Genomic DNA, 6,135 nt, shown 5'->3' on the forward strand with positions numbered 1-6,135 from the left:
TAGGAGAAAGAGGATCAAAACTATAAACATTAAAATGAAAACTATCACAACAACCAACAACAGAAGCTAGGGAATCAAAACAAAGGCAAACTAAGTAGGCAATGAGAGTGGAAAAAGAATTATAGGTATGGGGAACATATTGGGGGGAGGTCAGCAGGGAGGGGGAAGAGGGAAAGGGAGGGAGATGGTACAGGAATTAAGAAGCATAGTAGGAGAAGTGGAATAGATAGGAAGATGTTGAGAAGAACTATTTGCACAAACAATGGCCATGGAGTAAGAGGGGAGACAACTGGAGGGACGGGGGTCACTGGGTGGGGGGGAACAAAGGGAAAAGAAATCGGAACAACTACAACAGAATAATCAAGAAAGCATATTTTTTAAAATGAGTTTCGTACATTTTCTCATGAAGTGTTAGCTCTTCTTAAAACATTTTCTTAATTCATAAGGAGTTATCTCACTATCAACTTAAAGAAGTTGATTTTAAAAACAACAAGATTCTAACCCCAATATAATTTGTTGCTCTTGATCTAGTTACTTTAAAAATTTTTGCCCCTCAGAATACCAATGTAAAAGGACAAAAGAAAAAAAAAAAAAAAGACACAGCCTGATGCAATTTTTCACTATCAAATGATACCTTAGTTCTTCCTAACCTGGGAGGCATTCCCTTAACCTGATATCTACTTTTCCATTTTTAGGCTTCCTATTGCAAAGTAGATTGATGCAAAAATGACACAATAGTACACGTCTCTGTGAATCCATGCCCTTTGCTGCCTGACTTTGAAACTTCTCCAATCAAATGTGGAGTTTATATCTCTATCCCATGAAACTGGACTATCCCTGTGAATTGGTTTGCCAATAAAATATAGTGGAACTGATGGTGTTGCAGTTACAAGTCTGAGCCTCAAAGGTCCACATACTTCTGCTGGCTATCTTGGCTCCTGGAAATCTTTGTAAACCAGTCCTCAGGAGGATGAGAGATCACATGGAGGAGAGTCATCTCAAGCAAGACAATGACAGACCAGCCAGTGTTTAACCAATCAGACAGCTAACTAGTAACACATGAGTGCTTCCAGACAAGGTAATCTTATCCTAGCCCAGACCAAAAGAACCACCCATTGATCCACAGGTCCATGAGCTGTGGTTTTATTTGAGGTGGGGGGCTTGGGGAGAATTGTGATGCCTTATTGTTTATAGCAATAGATATTTTATACTTTGGGTCTAAAGCAATTGAGCCAATAATTATTATGGACCATTTCTCTTCCTGGGATTCTGGATGAAATAAGTCTAGGAGTAAAGACTGTTTCTGACTTGGAAGGTTTTGTGGGTGTGGATGAATGAAGTGGTTTGGCTGTGTTTATATGTACTTATGATTTACCTTCTGACACTCTTTTTGATTCCCACTAGTAACACTTAGAAATTAGCTTAAAAATAATTAATTGGCCTGATGTCCAACCACTTCCAACCATATGTTATGACCACATTAAACTATTCCTTGTTCTCCAATCACCTCAAACATAATAAGATATGAATTACCTTAAACCTAATATTTCCCTCTTTCTTTCTCAGAATATTTTGGGTAGTCTAAGAACTAGCTGCCATCTTTAAAGTTTTTCTCTTCTGTGAAACATATTTGATCACACACAAATCTCCAACTTCCAGTATAAAAATTTTCTCTTTCTTCTATGTTTATTGTAATGCTTATTTTATAATTTCAGTCTGACTTGAAGTCAATAATCTTTAACTCTGCCAGTATTATCTAATCCTGAAGACTACAAAAAAGTAAGGCAAGTTTTAGATAGCATTTTAGCTATGTTCTTACAGAATATCATTATAACTTCCTCCCCTTGGGAAAAAAGAAGTAAATGTCATTTTAGCTATGTTTAGCATTGAGAGAGCCAGTGTATTTTGGCTTAAAATATACCATGGGACCAGAATTAACATTGTACTGGTTACTATGAAATAATCAAATAATTCTTCTTATTTCTACTATTAAACGCTATTCCTTTAAGAAAAAGTGGAGCAGACCTCTATTTCTAGAGTATTAGCAAAGACAGTATCAGCCCAGTTCAGCTGAAAAGGAGTGATTAGTGGAGAATCTCTTCAGTATTCTGAATGTTACAGTTGGATCCCACATAAAGACTTGAATATTTCCTTTGCTAGAAATCACTTCTACTCTGAACGGAAAAGGTTATAATCTATACCCATTTTTATCAGTCATATTTTTCCACATGGGGAAGAGTTAGGGGATAGATATTTGATTATATTTTTTAAACACATACTTAAATGGGTCTATTTTCCTTTGTTAAAGAACTTTTTATAATAATGCTCCATTTAATTGAAAGATGTTGCTGAGCTAGGAGTAATGAAATAGGCTTATAAATCAACAAGTGAAGCTAGAAGTCATTTTTTCAGCATGGAGTCACAGCCATAAGACATTCAGTTCCAGTAGCTAGCATGGTATCTAACACCCATAGTATAAACTCTGAAAAACAAAAATGATACAATTGAGTTAACAGCTTTAAATGATATTGAATAGAACATCAATAGGAAAAAAAATGATTGTATCACAAAGTCATCATGGATCAATAACACATAATAACATGGGCATGAGAAGCAGACAGTGACAGAATACATTCAGTGATTTATGAGCACATTAAGTTCATAAAAATAATAAGCTGACAATGTTACATATTATCTTTTTTTCTGAATTAATAGCTATGTAATTGATTAACTGAAAATGGAATATTTTTAAAGGTGCAATAATAAGGGTGAAAAAAACTGTACAAAGCTGTTTATCTGTAGGATATCTCCAGTATATAGTTACATAGAAATAAAAGTTTAAAAGTTTAACATGGAATAAATCTAGAAATGCTTCTCATAACAAACTTATTAGTGGACACATTGGTGAACCATGGTTAATTATACTGTGTCAAGGAATGGTTCTCTGCTTAAGCATCTCTTATAAGATGCAAAATTGTATACGTTGAGTTCTTTTACTCACTTCCACTGAGTCATGAAGGAAGAAGTGTGTTAACAGCAGTGCAAGCAACCTCAAGCCCCATCTGCTCCAGGAATTCTTACTGGTGTGAAATAAGGATAAATTGATGCTCAGATTTCCAACAAGAGAAAGGGGAGTCAATGAATACTATTTTCTGACCCTCCACACACACCATATTTTTTGTTTCAGCAACCAAGTTAAGTTTTTAAAAAGTATGCATTAAAAATCTCAAAATATGTCTTTCCTGAAATAGTCTTTACTCCAAACAAAGGTTCTCATACCTCTTAGGTCAGTTTCTTTAGTCTTTCACTCTCTCTCCCTCTCTTTCTCTTCCCCCCTCCCTCCTCCCTCCTCCCTCCTCCCTTCTCCCTCCTCTCTTCTTCTTCTTCTTCTTCTTCTTCTTCTTCTTCTTCTTCTTCTTCTTCTTCTTCTTCTTCTTCTTCTTCTTCTTCTTCTTCTTCTTCTTCTTCTTCTTCTCTCTCTCTCTCTCTCTCTCACACACACACACACACACAGAGCAAACATCAGTGTTTGGGAGGCTCATAAATTCTCAAACCAAGAATGGATTTTAAAATTCTTTGCTAGCTTAATCTAAAATAATACAAAATGGAGATTCTAAGCCATGGAAATCCACATCTGTATCTTTATTTGGGTGTATCTTGTTCTATTTATGTTTGCATGTATGTCCATGTGGGTTTACATGAATGTACCTTTCTCTTCTGTTTCTATATGCAAAGTATTCCCCAACCCATTTCCCTCTCTCTCCTCTTTCCTTGTTGCTTCTCTATTTTTAATCTTCCTTCTTATTCCTGTAACTCTGAATAAGAGAAAATTAAAGTGTATATGTATCATATTTGCTCTATTTATTGAATTTTATGTTCTCTATTCCTTTCATATAACTCGGAAGGGTCTAATGTTTTATGGGTCCTTTTTTTGGAAAATAAAATCTCTAATTCTCTTTTTTTGTATTGATTATCAGTGGTTGTTGCCTCCTTTGAGCCACTGATCCTAAAAGGAAATAAACCTCACCTTCATTCTTAACTTATTTTTATGAAGTAAGAATTCACTTTCAGAAAAATAGAGATTTCTAATTTTACCTTGCAGTCAGAATTGTGGTTGTCACTACTTCTGTATTTCAACTCTTAACTTTCTTCATTAAAAATGAGAATTAATGTTTCTGTCTTTCTATAATTTTATGCATACAACTTCATATATGTCTGCCTTAATTTCCATTCTGCTTTCTCTACACTTTACTTCACCCTTTAAAATGAAGGATTCTGCTTAGTGGAACTTATTTTCTCTCTTTTTACATTCTCATCTAGGTAATTCTTTTTATTTTTATTTTTGCTTTAAAGTCTTATTCACTTCCTGATTTAGGCAAAGAACAGCATGTTCTAAGATTATAGCATCTTGGGATTAGAAGTGATTGGTCAGTGTCTCTAACTTAGTTGCCCCACAGTTGTAGTCTCTTTGGCTTAAAGGATAGGACAAGAAATAGAGTTCATGACTTATTTAACTTTCCTACCATTTATAAAGCCAGGAACTGGAGATACCAGGGATTCAGGAGTGAATAATATGTGGTTCTTGTGAAGCTCATAATATAGTGGGTGGAAAAGATAAGTGAACAATTACCAAATATGGAAGTAATTTTCATGAGAGGAAGATAATCTGGGAACAGATAATGCAGGCTGTGGGGCATTCTTATGAACAGGAGGCCCAACCTGAGACTTAAAGGATGAAACCTCAGAAATCTTCATTCTTTGGAATCTCTGTGTGAGAGCATGATGTTCAAAATGCAGTTGCAGTTGGAGAAGTTACTATAGGAATAACTATAAAACTGTGTCACCTTTATACTCAAGATAGCACGGCATGGTGTCTGTGTGGTTTATTGGCAATGGCAGGCTTATTACTTTTAATGCTGCAATTTTCCCAGGGTTGCTGTTCTACTTTCCCTGTTATATGTATTAATAAAGCTGTACTTCTTTGCCTCTATTGGAAAAAGCAAAAATGCCAAGAGAGGAAGTTGCTTTTGATAATAGCATATTTTCCATGGAGAAAATTAAATGCTCACACATTCACATCACAATGCTGTGCCCTCTGCTTCATGGCTGACATTACAACACCAGCTCCTTTCCTTCTCCCTTTTCCCCAAAAGTCCCTCCTTTTGTCCTGTTGGTATGGTGATCCTGGCAGGATTAGAACTTATCTTGTGTTCTTGTTAAAGTTGTTACAGTTCAATATAGACTGATAATTTTCTAATTAGTTTTCACTAATGGATATTGCAGCCCAAATAAATCTGTCTTCATCTAAGGCCATAAGAGGTACCTGGAAAGCAAGGCTGCTTCTCACATCATCATAGTCAGAAAGCAGGGACTGCCCCACTCTGATTACACATATGCTGTACCTGGAATGTTAAGAAACATGAACCCCTTCCACAGGCTGCACAAAAGAGAGGAATAGAAAGATGGGGTAGGAAAATGATTCATAGGAATGGGAGTTCAGTGAAATAGTAACTAGAAAATTGAGCTCAACTGATAAAGCTGCAGTGTTTGCTGCAGTGTACTTAAGGAACAAAGAGATTGACCGAGATAAGGTATCAGAACCTGGCACTAGGGGCGCTCACCAACAGGAAGCAGGCTCTCTGGCACAACTCAGATGCCCATGCTGGAGGCAAAAGCCAACTTGCTCAAAACGGCGCCAGTTTTGCAGCCTTACACCCTCCTCACTAGCAGGGCCAGGCCTTGGCCCCCATTCAAGCATAATGAGGTTTCTGTAATTATCATCCCAGCATTGGCATTTGCACACAGCTGCATTATCACACATATCTGCTTCATCCCTGAGAGTGAGTTCCAAAGCAAGAGGGCAGCTGTGTTTACCAATGCCTGTGCCTTCAGAGAAGAGCATGATAAAGTGTAGTTACAAAAAGGTGAACAGGGTTAAGCGAATCTTAAGAGCACCCCAGAGCTAGCAAGAGTAGGATCTTAAGCCTGAAAGGTCAAGGGGAAGGAAAAATTTCCTGAGGCCAGAGAAGGTAGCTGAACCTTCAGAAGGCCACTCAGAAAGCCAGCAGGAAGGCAGCCAAGGGAATAATACCCACCTTACTCTTCCCTCTACCCTCCAATATCCCTTCAGTTCTT

The sequence above is a fragment of the Furipterus horrens genome, unplaced genomic scaffold (assembly GCF_987537825.1).
Source record: "Furipterus horrens unplaced genomic scaffold, mFurHor1.1.pri manual_scaffold_17, whole genome shotgun sequence".
In the NCBI taxonomy this organism is placed as follows: domain Eukaryota; kingdom Metazoa; phylum Chordata; class Mammalia; order Chiroptera; family Furipteridae; genus Furipterus; species Furipterus horrens.